This window comes from Rhodnius prolixus, unplaced genomic scaffold (genome assembly GCF_049639745.1).
Source record: "Rhodnius prolixus isolate KJV_2025 unplaced genomic scaffold, Rpr scaffold_7, whole genome shotgun sequence".
In the NCBI taxonomy this organism is placed as follows: Eukaryota; Metazoa; Arthropoda; class Insecta; order Hemiptera; family Reduviidae; genus Rhodnius; species Rhodnius prolixus.
In genome coordinates, this window is record NW_027411582.1 from 30,374,218 (window position 1) to 30,388,773 (window position 14,556).

Consider the following 14,556-nt stretch of genomic DNA (forward strand, 5'->3'; position numbering starts at 1 on the left):
CCAAATAGTAGCAGCTATGGGGCCCCATCACCCTAAAAAAAAAGTAGTTTTTATTTTTATCTTCATTTTAAGATCCAAATTACAAAATTTATAACCCAAAACTTTCGAAATCAATTAAGTAACTTTTTAAATAAATAAATAAAATTCGACACTTCTTTGGGCAGATCTAAATGGATGGTTAGAGGTCTATGATTGAGGTTTTGGGTAATTCTATGTTCTTGAGCGGATAGAAGCAGCCGGAAAATGGTTTTTAATAAAGTTTGAACATATTTTCCTATAAAGCCTTTTCCTGCATTATTTTTTTTTTCTTTTAATTTTTAAGGTATGCTGTCCGCACACATCCCTCAAATACGAGGGTCGTTTGAAAAGTCCGTGCAAAAATAAAAACTACTTAATTTTTTGGGGTAAACCTTTTTTATTTTTCAACATAGTCTCCTTTTAGGCTTATACACTTCGTCCAACGCTGCTCTAGTTTGTTGATCCCTTCCGAATAATAGGATTTGTCCAAGTCTGAAAAATAGCCATTCGTTTCTGCAATCACCTTCTCGTTTGAATAAAATCTTTTTCCCGCCAGCCATTTCTTCATATTGGGGAACAAATAGTAGTCCGAGGGAGCCAAGTCTGGAGAATAGGGGGGATGTGAAACGAGTTGGAACCCTATTTCCATTAATTTTGCGACCACAACTGCTGAGGTGTGAGCTGGTGCGTTGTCGTGATGGAAAAGGACTTTTTTGTGGGCCAATCGTGGGCGTTTTTCTTGCAGCTCGGTTTTCAAACGGTCCAATAACGATGAATAATATGCACCTGTAATAGTTTTACCCTTTTCCAGATAGTCGATGAGGATTATTCCTTGCGAATCCCAAAAGACAGTCGCCATAATCTTTCCGGCCGAAGGAACGGTCTTCGCCTTTTTTTGGCGCAGATTCCCCCTTGGTAACCCATTGTTTAGATTGTTCTTTGGTCTCAGGAGTGTAGTGATGTATCCATGTTTCATCCACAGTGACGAAACGACGCTTAAAGTCCTGCGGATTCTTCTGGAACAGCTGCAAACCGTCCTTGCAACACTTCACACGATTTCGTTTTTGGTCAAGCGTGAGCAATCGCGGCACCCATCTTGCGGATAGCTTTGTCATGACCAAATGTTGATGCAAAATATTATGTACCCGTTCATTCGAGATGCCCACAGCACTAGCAATCTCACGCACCTTCACTCTTCTGTCATCCATCACCATATTATGGATTTTATCAATGATTTCTGGAGTAGTAACCTCAACAGGGCGTCCAGAACGTTCAGCGTCACTTGTGCCCATATGGCCACTCCGAAAATTTTGAAACCACTTATAAACTGTTCTAATCGGAGGTGCAGAGTCACCATCATGTTTATCAAGCTTCTCTTTAGTCTCCTGAGGCGTTTTGCCTTTCATAAAGTAGTGTTTAATCAACACACGAAATTCTTTTTCGTCCATTTTTTGAAAATCACTCGACTTCCTCGATTCAAACGAATGCCAAACACAAAGAAATAGACCGATCTGGCTGAAACTTGGTGTGTGTTCTTCCAAGAGATCCTACTAACTAAACATAACCTCGATACGCGCCAGTGGTGCTATCTCTCTCACTTTGCACGGACTTTTCAAACGACCCTCGTAGACAGACACACAAATGCATAGAACAAATTGTATAACATCTATAAAATATTAAAACGATTTTAAAGTTAACTGATGTTCAAAATTTGAAGATAATCAGCCCGATCATATTATGGAATAAGTTTTTAAAAAAAACTGTGCAATTTACATATATGTACAATAGCAATATTACGCTTATAGCAATCGTTTTTTGCAAGCAACTTTATTTATTTAGGAGGGGTTAAATGAGGGGTTTCTAAACTTCTATTTTAGATATTGTAAAATTTTCTCTTTATTTGAAAACTACAAACTGCAACTAGTGACTGCCAACTAGTTAATAAGTAGGTTCGTAAATGATAAAACACACTAAACTATCCACAAAACTAATTATTACACAGACACAGTAAATAACATTTACTAACAACACGACTATTTACTGAATTAATTCACTTAAGTCGCTACAATTCACTGTTAAACATTTACTACATAAATTCACAATAAAAACTGCTCAAAGACTGACTGTTGGACTGCACTGCACTGGACTGACTGACTAGAGCCGCTTTCATGGTTTTTATACTGTCGTAGAATGTGCTGGAATCTGCTAGAAGCTTATAGTATAAGCTAGGCATTTCTGTTTGTCCTTGGTCAAGTCTAGACTTTCCGACTTACGCTAGCTTTTCCTAGTGGTTCCCTAGCAAACTAGAGGTTCTATCTTCTTTCAAGAGATGACGCTAAAGGTACTTCATTACAATATTTTAAGGTTCTACCTCCAAGTATTTCATTATTAAATTTCTAATCAAAATACCGGAAGTGCAATTTTAAAGAAAGACTTTTCCTGTAATTTACTGTGAATTTGCCAAATGGATTCATTTGAAGCTGATCTGATGGCATACTTAACCTTAAACATTTTGGCATGTTGTTTTTTCTCCATTAATAGTTTTGTTCAGAGGAATTGATCTTTTTTTCTTTTTTTTAAGTGATTCTAAGTTACAAAAGAATTCAATTATATTCCTAAATTGTGGTATCAAAAAGTCATGTGAGTGTCCATACGAGATTCTTTTCATGAGAAAGTAAAGTGAAACCTTCAAAAACTATTCGAAAACGACCGTAACTTATGAAAAATTTCTCGAAAATTGAGAATAATTTTTTTTTCGAATAATTTGTTAACATTATTTCTTAATATCTACGTAAGATTAATATTATTCATAAAATAACAAAAAAAAGTTAATAAAATATGAGAAAATAATAAAAGATTTAGAGAAATAAGTGAAAGGTAGTCAAACGCCATTGTTAAGTACGCCTTGACCAGCTATCATTGGACGGGGCGTGGTTACACTAGAGGTGGGCATGGTCCGCCCACAGTCTGCAACCGTACTGCATTGTGATTGGCCACTATTTCAAACGTTATTATTTCAATGAAATAATTAATTTAAAAATTTTTTTCCAACATTTCTCCCATAGGTATTTGATAAACTTTCTAATTAAACAATAAAAAAAACTTCCCCTTAAAAATACGTTAAATAATATTTCTTTTGGCATAATACCTCATGATTTACACAATAATCGTTAACTGTATCAAAAAAAGTTGAGAATTTGTATGGTTTAATTGTGAATTAGGTAAAAGAGAAATAGGCATGTAAAGCCGCCATTAAATGGGAGGTAAGCTTACTTTAACGCTCCATCCGGTGGAGTACTCTAGCGGCAATTTCTGTAAACTAATTGCAGTTACTAAAGCTTGGCTGTTTCTTGATATTCTTCTCATTGTTTTTTAAGATTTATAAATTGGATTTTCTCGAAAGGCTTTATATTTCTATTTCCGTTCAGGAAATATTTCTTTAACCATCTTGGTGACTCACAAGACTTATATAGGACTCTCACATTTAATCATGTTGGTCTCTCACTAGACCTATATAGGTTTACCTTACACTCACTCACATTTAACCTGTAGGTCACTCACTAGACCTCTATAGGTTTACCTTGCGCTCACATTTAACCATGTTGACGACTAACTAGACTTAAATAGGACTATCTTACACTCACTGTTAACCATGTCGGTGACTCTCAAGATTTAATACAAGTCAACCTTATACTCACATTTAACCATGTTAACGACTCACTAGACTTATATAGATCGACTTTACACTCACATTTAATCATCTTAGCGACTCACTAGACTTACACAGGTCATCCTTACACTCACATTTAACCATGTCGGTCACTCACTAGACTTATATAGATCGACTTTACACTCACATTTAATTATCTTAGCGATTCACTAGACTTATATAGGTCGACTTTACACTCACATTTAATCATCTTAGCGACTCACTAGACTTACACAGGTCATCCTTACACTCACATTTAACCATGTCGGTCACTCACTAGACTTATATAGATCGACTTTACACTCACATTTAATTATCTTAGCGACTCACTAGACTTATATAGGTCGACTTTACACTCACATTTAATCATCTTAGCGACTCACTAGACTTACACAGGTCATCCTTACACTCACATTTAACCATGTCGGTCACTCACTAGACTTATATAGATCGACTTTACACTCACATTCAATTATCTTAGCGACTCACTAGACTTATATAGGTCAACTTTACACTCACATTTATTCATTGGCGACTCACTAGACTTATATAGGACCCCCGTACACTCATAATATTTTTCTATTCTACATTTTTAATTCTACTTTTCTTTTACCGCATAACCTAATTTAAAACTTCTGTATTTTATGCCCTTTTAAGCAAATAAAAATTAATAATCCATAATTTATTAAAAAAAATAAGTAGGTGAACTAAAAGAGATAATCAATTTATTATTGGTAAAAGTGTTAACATTTCATAAAGTTGTAAAATGTTAACTTAAAAAATCATTCATCATTTTTATATCACTACGTCTAGATTTATTGCGTATCTTTGTGCGTATTGTATGTCAGTACGTAGTATTCTATTTAAATGGAAGATATTATCTGAAAATGATTAATTCACAATGTTGTGAGACATTTAAAATTTATATGCATGATTTTTTTCTATTTAAAAAAATAATAAAAGAAAGCTGTAGGAGAATATGTTGGCTACAGGAGTGAATATTGATCTGATTTCGAAGATAACGGCGACCCCATGTTGTGCAGTGGGAACTTTTATTTATTTGTTTTAAAATACTTTTACCATTTACGGAAACCACCTTCTTTTTTTACTTGTTTTTATATCTTGTTGATTATATTCACTTACCATGTGTACTGCCATGTTTTCTTTTGATGATCTATGTCTATTTATCTGTTATCTGTAGCTTTTAAGATAGTTCTGTACTGTAGAGGTCGCTATTGGGGTTCAAGGTCAAATAATTTAATTTACTAAATGTTCCTTACAGAGTTCTTGGTTTACATTCCTAATTTGATTATCCCTTCATTTAGGCGCCACGGTAGCCGAGCGGTTAGAGGCGAGACCTGCGAAGCTAATATGTATTGTGGTACTGGGTTCGATTCCCGGTCATAGGCCTTGGATTTTATTTAATGTTTAAAAATGAGAAATAGTAAAGTAAGTTTGCTAGACGCCTCCGTCCACGACACCTAATTGGTAGTTGGACGTTAAGCCCCGCCTGAAAAAATAGGCGATTACTTTACTTACTTTTTATCCCTTCATTCGTTCGTGGGAAATAAGGAAAAGCCATTTAGAAGAGGTAACAAAAAGAGAATACCTGATAGTTGGCAGGTCCTTAACTGTCAGTTGGAATGTTCAGTAGCTTTCAGTGGCTCTTTCTGCCTGCCAATTTCAGTTGCCTACCAGTAAAGCTTCTGGTACAAGTTCATTTCTAGCCCACACAGGGATGGGTGAAAAAACAGATAACTACTTCCTGAGGGAAGTGCCGAGAGTGAGAGAGTGGATGACCAGCTTCAGGAAGTAGGCTAAAAGAAACGGTATGAGGGTTTGTACCACATTCTTCCAGAGAATGAACTTTGATTGGGTGATTTTATTGGCTTCTTGGGAGTTGTGATCTTTTGCTGCTGGTTCCCCATCGCTTTATGGGGCTTGCCTGGAGCGCCTGTAGTAGTAAGCGGATATTGGAGGAGAACCTTCCCTAGAAACATCACTGATTTTCATAACTTGGTAGTCCTATTTCCTAGAAAAGTCTCGGTGGGCGTTTTCAAAGGTGTCAATTTCCATCTTTCGGGATTCTAAGAAAACCCTGGAAAGCTGGTTTCTTAATCTGGGATAGAATTGTATGCAGGCTCATTGGCGGCGAGTTATTATACCCTGTTTGGCGATTGCCCGCTGTTACTGATTTTTACCCGTGGAGAGATTGGAAGGTTTACAATATTTTTTGCCTTGAATCCTCCCAGTTTGTAGATCTCTTAACAAGGACATTGAGGGTATGTCGTTAGCGTATAGAAACCAATTTATCTCTGATTGATGGCTTTGCGCTCTTCCCAAAACTTTCTCTACGAACAAGAATGAGTAATGTGGAAAAGCTATTCTCTCTATTATCTGCTCTCACCATAGAGAAGTGTTATAAAAAATGAGTGATCACATTAAAGCTTCATCGTTACGGTAATTGTCAACTATACTGTTTGTTAAGCCAGCAATGTCAATGTTTAAGTGTGTCAGTCTGTTTTGAAAGTATTTCACTTCCGTTAGTGCACCACGTCATTTAAATAGCGTCATTGTTTGTGACAGGGTTTGTGATTTTTTTTTCGAAACTTTTATTTCACAAACTAATTAAATTAACCGCAATAAAAAGCAGATAGCTATAAATTATAGCGGCCCTTGTAATTAATATCCTAATTACAGAGTAATTCTTATTTATGGCCTATCATATGATCTCATTACGTCTTGATTAGTAGCTCCTGCATACCAACCTTTCAGGAGAATCACCACAGTAGGAGAGATAGAATGATAACTATACGACAATCTTGTTAATGTTCTATATAGCCAGTGATGTATGTAGAAGACAAACATATAACGGAAACTTCAACAATATTACAGTATACTCGCAGCTGTAAGTGTACTTTGCCTTCACGTTTATCTCTCTCCCTTTGTCACTTCTAATTATGTGCATTACTCGCTGAATTTAAAGGTCTTTCCAACTTTCTGTAACTAAAAAGTAAGTAAGTAAAGTAATTGCCTATTTTTTCAGGCGAGCTTAACGTCCAACAACCAATTAGGTGTCGTGGACGGGGGCAACTAGCAAACATACTTTATTGTAAATTTCTTTTATTAACCTTAAAATAAAATCCAAGGCCTAAAGACCGGAAATCGAACCCAGTACCACAATGCATATTAGCTTTACAGGTCTCGCCTCTTAATCGCTCGGCTACCGTGGCGCCTAACTTTCTGTATCAACGAGGTCTGTAAATTAAGTAATGAGATTGATTTTTTAAATTTTTTTATTCAAAAAGAATTACAATTCTATATTGTTACCTTCAAAATAACTTCCTTCTGAAGCCACACAGCGCTGGAGACGTTTCTTCCACTCCTCATAGCACTGCTCGAACTCCGATACTGGAATAGCCTTCAGCTGGTCGGTTATAGCCGTTTGAATGTTTTCGACTGACCCAAAATGAGTTCCCTTGAGGTGATTTTTTAACTTCGGGAAGAGCAAAAAGTCACAAGGACTCAAGTCAGGCAAATAAGGAGGCTGAGGAGCCACAGGAATGTTTTTACTGGCCAAAAACTCGTTTATTGAAATTGCTGTGTGACAAGGAGCATTATCGTGATGCTTGATCTCACACGAATGACCCTTTTTCGTAGTTATTCAAGAACTTCTCGGTAAAAGTGTTGATTGATCGTTTGACCTTGAGGTAGAAACTCTTTGTGGACGATTCCGTGGATATTGAAAAAAAACAAATCAGCATGCATTTGATCTTCGACTTCGCCATCCTTGCTTTTTTGGGCCTTGGAGAGGTTGAAGTGTGCCACTCCATGCTCTGGCGCTTGGTTTCTGGGTCGTACTCAAACACCTAAGACTCGTCACCAGTAATGGACACGAGTGAAAAATCACCTCAAGGGAACTCATTTTGGGACTGTCGAAAACATTCAAACGGCTGTAACCGACCAGCTGAAGGCTATTCCAGTATCGGAGTTCGAGCACTGCTATGAGGAGTGGAAGAAACGTCTCCAGCGCTGTGTGGCTTCAGAAGTAAGTTATTTTGAAGGTGACAATAGAGAATTGTAATTCTTTTTGAATAAAAAAGTTTTAAAAAATCAGTCTCATTACTTAATTTACAGACCTCGTATGTTCAACTATTTCTCTTCATGCAGTTCTACAAAGTAATTATCTTATTCCCTTTTACAACTGTACTATAAGTTAATTTACTATGGATCGACCTTAAAAATACGGATTAATTCCCCCCAAAAAATATGCTACGATAATTAGGGCACAATCCGCAAGGCAAAGATGTAATGAGGGTTTAATTGTGCGTTCGATTCTCCAAGTTTAGAATCTTCGGAAGGGGAGCCGAACATACTTATTCGGTATTAAGTTACAAGTGGGACGATGATCGACTCCAGTAGCAATGGTTATAAAGGATCTCTGGTTACTTCTAAAAAAAACAGTGACATTAAAAGGCAATCCATCTTCTTATTTTAAAACCCTTAAGTGGAAATACGTCACACTTTATGTTAGTTTACCGACAGTTTGTTTATGGGAGGAAAGAGAGAAATAGATAACTGATCATAAAAAAGACAGGAAGTTACTCTAGTATAGTTCAAGTATGGTTGAAAAGAAATCAACTTGTTAATAGGATGTTCTCTTTCTAAACAAGTCGAATGGCCATTTAGATCGCTGCAGCCGAGAGTTTTTGTCTAAGTCAATTCACGTTTGATCTAGATCCAATTTCTTTCATTTTTTACACTCGCATCTTTGAAAAACCATTTCTGGATAGATCGAGTGATATCTATGCTGAGAAGTACCTTTAAATCTAAAACCTCTTCTATTCTAATTTTAATTTTTTTATGCTACTTATATAGCTCAGTGTGGAATCAATTTTAATGAGTTGCAAATGATTTTTAGATGATATCCACAAAACTTATAAAAAATAGATGAAAGTATTAAAACTTTGTAGTGATTTGTAAGCTGTGCAAAGAGTTTTGAAAAACAAAATGTCAATTAACATTTCAAAAAAACAAAAACTAAATGTTACAAGTTGTTTATGAATTCAACACATTTCATTCCATTTCTGTCAACTTAAACAGAAATGTGCCCGACAATTGTTAAATGAACTAAGACAGTTTAGGGTCGTAGAACCCGGATGAAATACACCTTTTTTTATACATACTTATATATCTCCTTCTCATTCTTGTAAATGTAGTTCTTGTAGTGGCTAACAAGGTTGGAGTGTGAGGGAGTTGGTTACCACGTGTTTCTTAGTAATCTATTTCACCAACAATTTCTTCTACTCACATATATGGTTTGGACAATTCATTCTCCATAATTTTTTGTTTGTCGATATTTGCAATTCAATTTATTATATTTTTTGCATTCTACCACAAAAAATATCATTTTTTTTCTACTTCGATAAATATTTACGAAGTATAAATTGTGTAGATGATAGGAAATGACTTTCTGTTATCGTACTTTACCCAGAAATGTCGTTGAAAAAGAGATTCGAACCCTCTCCTTCGCTCAGAAGTGCTCCCCTTAATCGAATTATCCAGAAAAATTTGTAGCAAATTAGAATAATGATGCTTTATCGATCTAAATCGATTCATACGTTTAGGCGCTATGTTATTTACAAAATAAAAAAAGGTAACAATTTTAGAAAATATTTTTGCCCATTTATGGGCAACAGTTTTTTCAAAATCTGCTAAATCTGAGTTGTTGCCAAAAAACAAAACAAAAATAACACTTAATAAACGAGAATATGTTCTTTAATTGAAAGGAAATTTGGTAATTTTATTTTTTTATTGGAAAAACAGGAGGAAAAAATTGTCAAAGTTGGGGATTTTTACAAAATTATGCTTTTTCTTGCATTTTTTTTTTGACTATCAACTCTTATACAATTGTTGCCCCGAACAGTTTTAATTACAGCAATCTCTTAATAAAGCCGATTGGTTTAGTGCTGCAGTCTCGATCTCGGTCTCGGTCTCGGTCGCTCAAGTCTCGGTCTCGGTCTCGTCGAGATATCTCGGTCTCGGTCTCAGTTTTTTTGAATTTTTGTTTAAGTATTAAAAGTGGTTTGCTATTAATAATCTTTTCAAAAAATGTTATTATTTTCTAATAATTATTTCAATTTATATATTGGTAATGAAAATGTGTGTAAAAGAAGACAACTACTTACACTTCAATGCATCATATATTACTATTACTGTTATATATCTTTATATAATTTCAAAAAGATGTTAAAAACGCGCCAAATGAAAGACCCAAATAACATATCTGCCTGCTATAACAAGTCGATTCGTGAAATAAAAAATACACCTCCCAACAAACTTCCCGCTCCATTGGTTATGGCTGTTGGTGAAGATAAAGAATCTGATGATTCACCTTTTGACGACGACGACGACTGCATCAATATTTTTGTACCATTTGCTCAAAAATCAGCAAATATCACCGAAGCATGGAAGACAGAAATAATTAATTACACCAAATTAGACCAAGCACCAGTAGACGTTGACATTTTAGAATGGTGGAAAACACTTGAGAATTCCTTCAAAAATTTGTCTAGAATGGCGAAAGATATTTTTAGTATCTGTGCAACTTCAGTGCCATCGGAAAGATTATTTTCGCAAGCCGTGATGATAATGACCAATAGAAGATCTTCTCTAACTTCTGACTCAGTAAAAGCTCTTTTATGTATCAATGCTTGGGCAAAGTGTGTCTTAAAAACGAAAATTTGTGGCAATATTTTTTAGGTGCATAGATAGTCTTTTTTTTCAAATTCACTAATTCCAAAATTCTAAAATATAATTCAAATAATATCAAAGTTCAAAGTATTAGATTATTAATAGTGAAATTTATGATATTGAATGAATGAATGATATGAATAGTGAAATTTAGTGAATTTATGTAAAAATTATGTAATTCGAAGGGGGCCGCCACGGTAGCCGAGCGGTGCGAGACCTGTGAAGCTAATGTGTCGTATTGTGGTACTGGGTTCGATTCCCTGGTCTTAGGCCTTGGATTTTATTTAATGGTTAATATGAGAAATTTACAGTAAAGTATGTTTGCTAGTCGCCTCCGTCCGCGATACCTAATTGGTAGTTGGACGTAAAGCCCCGCCTGAAAAAATAGGCGATTACTTTACTTTGCTTACTTTACTTATGTAATTCGAAGTCTAATAGATGTTGTAATATTGAACATATATAATAAAATCGTATCTTTTAATAATTAATTCAATACCCGTAATGATTATTTATTAATAAAGAACACAATTTTATAATTTTGTAGCTAAAAATTAATATTTGAAAAACCGAGACGAGACCGAGATTTCTCGACGAGATATATATCATGTCTCGATCTCGGTCTCGGTTGCTCAAGTCTCGTCTCGGTCTCGGTACCGAGACCGAGATTTGTCTCGTTTCTCGTGCAGCACTAGATTGGTTGTCCAGACAACTATCGAATGGTTTTCCTTCCTTGAAAAAGTAAAGTAAAGTAATGCCTATATTTTCAGGTAGGCTTTAAGTCCAATAACCAAATTAGGTGTCGACTAACCCAACATACTTTACTATAAAGTTCTCATATTAACCATTAAATAAAATCCAAGGCCTAAGACCGGTAATCGAACCCACTAAACCAACAATACATCTTAGCATTGCGGGTCTAGTCTCTTAACCGCCTAACATACTTTACTATAAATTCCTCATATTAAAAGTTATAGACTGGGAATATAGCCTACTACCGCAATACATCTTAGTTTTGCGGGTCTAGCCTATAACCGTTCGCCTTTTCCTTCCTTAATCTATACCCTTCACAAAATAGTACATTTGGGCAATACCCAGGATAATGTGTTAGGATACTTTGCATAATCATCCCTAGTAACTTAATAAGTTGGTAACACTGAACGATTCAGTGAAATAGCGCTTTTGAGTGAAGCCTGCCTAGCTTTAGTAGGAGCTATAATCGCTACCAGTACACTATAACTACCATTTAAATGATTTTTTTTAAATAGAAAAATAGTTCTAATCAAAAGTTATAGCCCAACTGCACATGTGAAGTTATACACATATATATATACCTCAAATAGACCAGAAAAGCTAATATGTATTGTGGTACTGGGTTCGATTCCCGGTCTTAGGCCTTGGATTTTATTTAATAGTTAATAAAAGAATTTACAGTAAAGTATGTTTGCTAGTCGTCTCCGTCCACGAAACCTAATTGTTAGTTGGACGTCAAACCCCGCATGGAAAAATAGGCGATTACTTTACCTTTTTTTATATAACTCAAATATAATTATTTAAAGGAAATTACAGAAAATTGAAAGAACTTTTAGGAAAATGAACATTTTTAGAATTCCAGGAAAACTATACTGAGAAAAATTACTGTTATTTCACTTACCAAAGGTAGAGAATAGATTCTGTGTTGTGATAACACCAGTTTCTTTTATCAAAGAGAGAAATACAAAAAATTATCTTAGTTTTTAATCAGTTTAAAGGATGAAAATAGTATGACAATTTCATAAAAAGTGCACAACCTTTTTTTAAAAAAATATTAAAGATAAGTATAAAAGAACTGCCGAAGAGCTGTTAAAAGACCAGCTCTTCGGCACTCTCATCGTTGTTGAGTAGTAATGCCAGCTTATCACATATTCTGTCAGTGTTATCGCTACGTGACTTAATGTTCAGTCTTTTTTTTTTTAGTTTTATTTTTAGTTTTATGTTTTTACAGCTGTTCAAAGTTTGTATTTATATACTGCGACTTATGGTGGGGATGGAGTTTTTTGTCTTTTATTATTATAATGAATATTTAATTCTTACAAATATTGCGCAGGTAAAATGAGACTGCTCATTACCACTTTAATGGTACTAAATCTCTCCCAGAACTGGTCTTGAGAAGATTTTAAATAGAACTTCCAGGTTGTCAGATTCACCATCATGGGACTTACAGGGTTGTCCAGTCAGTACCATACATAACATACTTGTACACTTGGGCACATAGTAGACAGCAGCTAAAGATCCCATGAGCCGCCATTTCCTATCCATCTTTAATCCGCGATTCCTTCCGCCTGTAGAAGGTTCGTTTTTCATTCAAACGATTTGGTTTTTTTTACTCCCAGTCCGTAAGAAATAAAAATAAATTCAAACCCTTATTAAAATTGCAAATCCAATCTTAAACTCTCAAAGAGTCTAGTCATAAATATTAATAAATAGAGAGAAAGAAAGGATAAGGGACAGATAGATGGGAGATTGGACTTTAATTTGTTCAATACATATGGATGGATAGATAAATAATTGTAACTGTAGCAGATTGGAGCGAAGGAGAGAATCGAATAAATAAAGAATCGAAAGGAGCCGGTCTCGATCGACTTTTACTGCTTAATAATGTAAATGGACTAGAAGTTACGTTCCAAATTCTTTTTCAATACAATCTGAAAGTTGTCCCCAATTTGTATTCTTCTGTTCGCCATTAATAAAAAGAAAAAAACTTTTAATGATTAAGTATTTCAAAAAAATAATTATAATAAAAGAAATGTCAATATTTTGTTAAATTTTGAATAAAACCTTCTATAAAATTCTATTCGTTGTGTAGTTTGGTCCAAAAAGACTGAAGGAATTAGATGACTTCCTGAACTGTATTAAATGAATATACGTGGAATCCGGAAGTGGAAAAAAACTTGTTTTTTTTAAGGGTTCCTGGTGCTCGAAATTGATTTTTAGAAAATTGCATGTGAACTTTGTAGCTCAAAAATTCAAAATCGCCAGAAATTCGAAACTTTATATTTTATACAGGTTTTCATCAAGAGAACCTCCTACAGATAGTGCTCAAATTCCTCAACTGTGCAAAGAATTAGCCACTATATACGACGGATTTTAAATGCACTTCAGATTTCACTGGAGAGAGTGGTGGATTCATTTTTGTCTAATGTGCTATTTTCGTCTTTATGGACAGTTCTATCGTTTTAAATAGAATTAGATTAGAATTGACTCACTCCACGAGACTGCGTCCATTATTCCCCGGTACAGTCCTATATCCAAAATCGTCTGCTGAAACTCCGTTCCATCCTAGACTGTCATCCTAATCCACTCTGCCGTGACATAGTCTCCTACAGATCCTTTTACACTAGCAGGTTTTTCCTCTCCTTTTTTTCCCCTGCATTTGTATCCTGCTCACTTAACCTTACTAAGATTAGCACTGTTATGAAGGTTACAATGTTTTTTGTACATTATACTTCATTATTTATTTTATGTGTATATTTTATTGAAAGAAATATTTATTCATTCATTCAGAATTATAGATCAGTTTTAAAAAATTTTGAATTAATAGAAAATTCCTTTACATATTTTCGCATTGAATTTTCTCATTTTATTAGAGAGTACCTTTAAAATGGCTTCTATTATCTTCACTAGACTTGGATTTTCTTTTTCTTTGGCGCATCGACTGCAATGGCCATTAGCGCCTGAATATTTCTTATTATCCATAGGTCTATTAACGGTCAATGCAAAATTCTGTTACAGATTAAATTGATGCAAGAATTTTAATTTCACTTTTTCTTAATTATTTTTGTGCATGATCGCATGTGGCAGAGACGGGACATTGGAGTCAAGTCATCAATTAACTTATTGTAAAAGCGAAATATTCTATAATCAATATCCAGCTCATCACAATCAAGACATGAACTATCGCTACAATCTATTATTAGCTAATTAAGACCAATGTCCTTGCCTAAATTAACTGTTAGCCTAGAAGCCGCCATGCACAGTTGAAACCATTTTTATATACTCGTATATATAAGGCATTTGTTACCATTTTTTTCACATTCATT

General features: G+C 34.8%; 1 protein-coding gene across 4 annotated transcripts in view; it reads left to right on the forward strand.

Annotated features, from left to right (window-relative positions):
* Nucleotides 1-14,556, forward strand: part of LOC141447380 (dnaJ homolog subfamily B member 6-like) — a 247,066-nt gene that overhangs the window by 167,710 nt on the left and 64,800 nt on the right. The window lies entirely within an intron of this gene.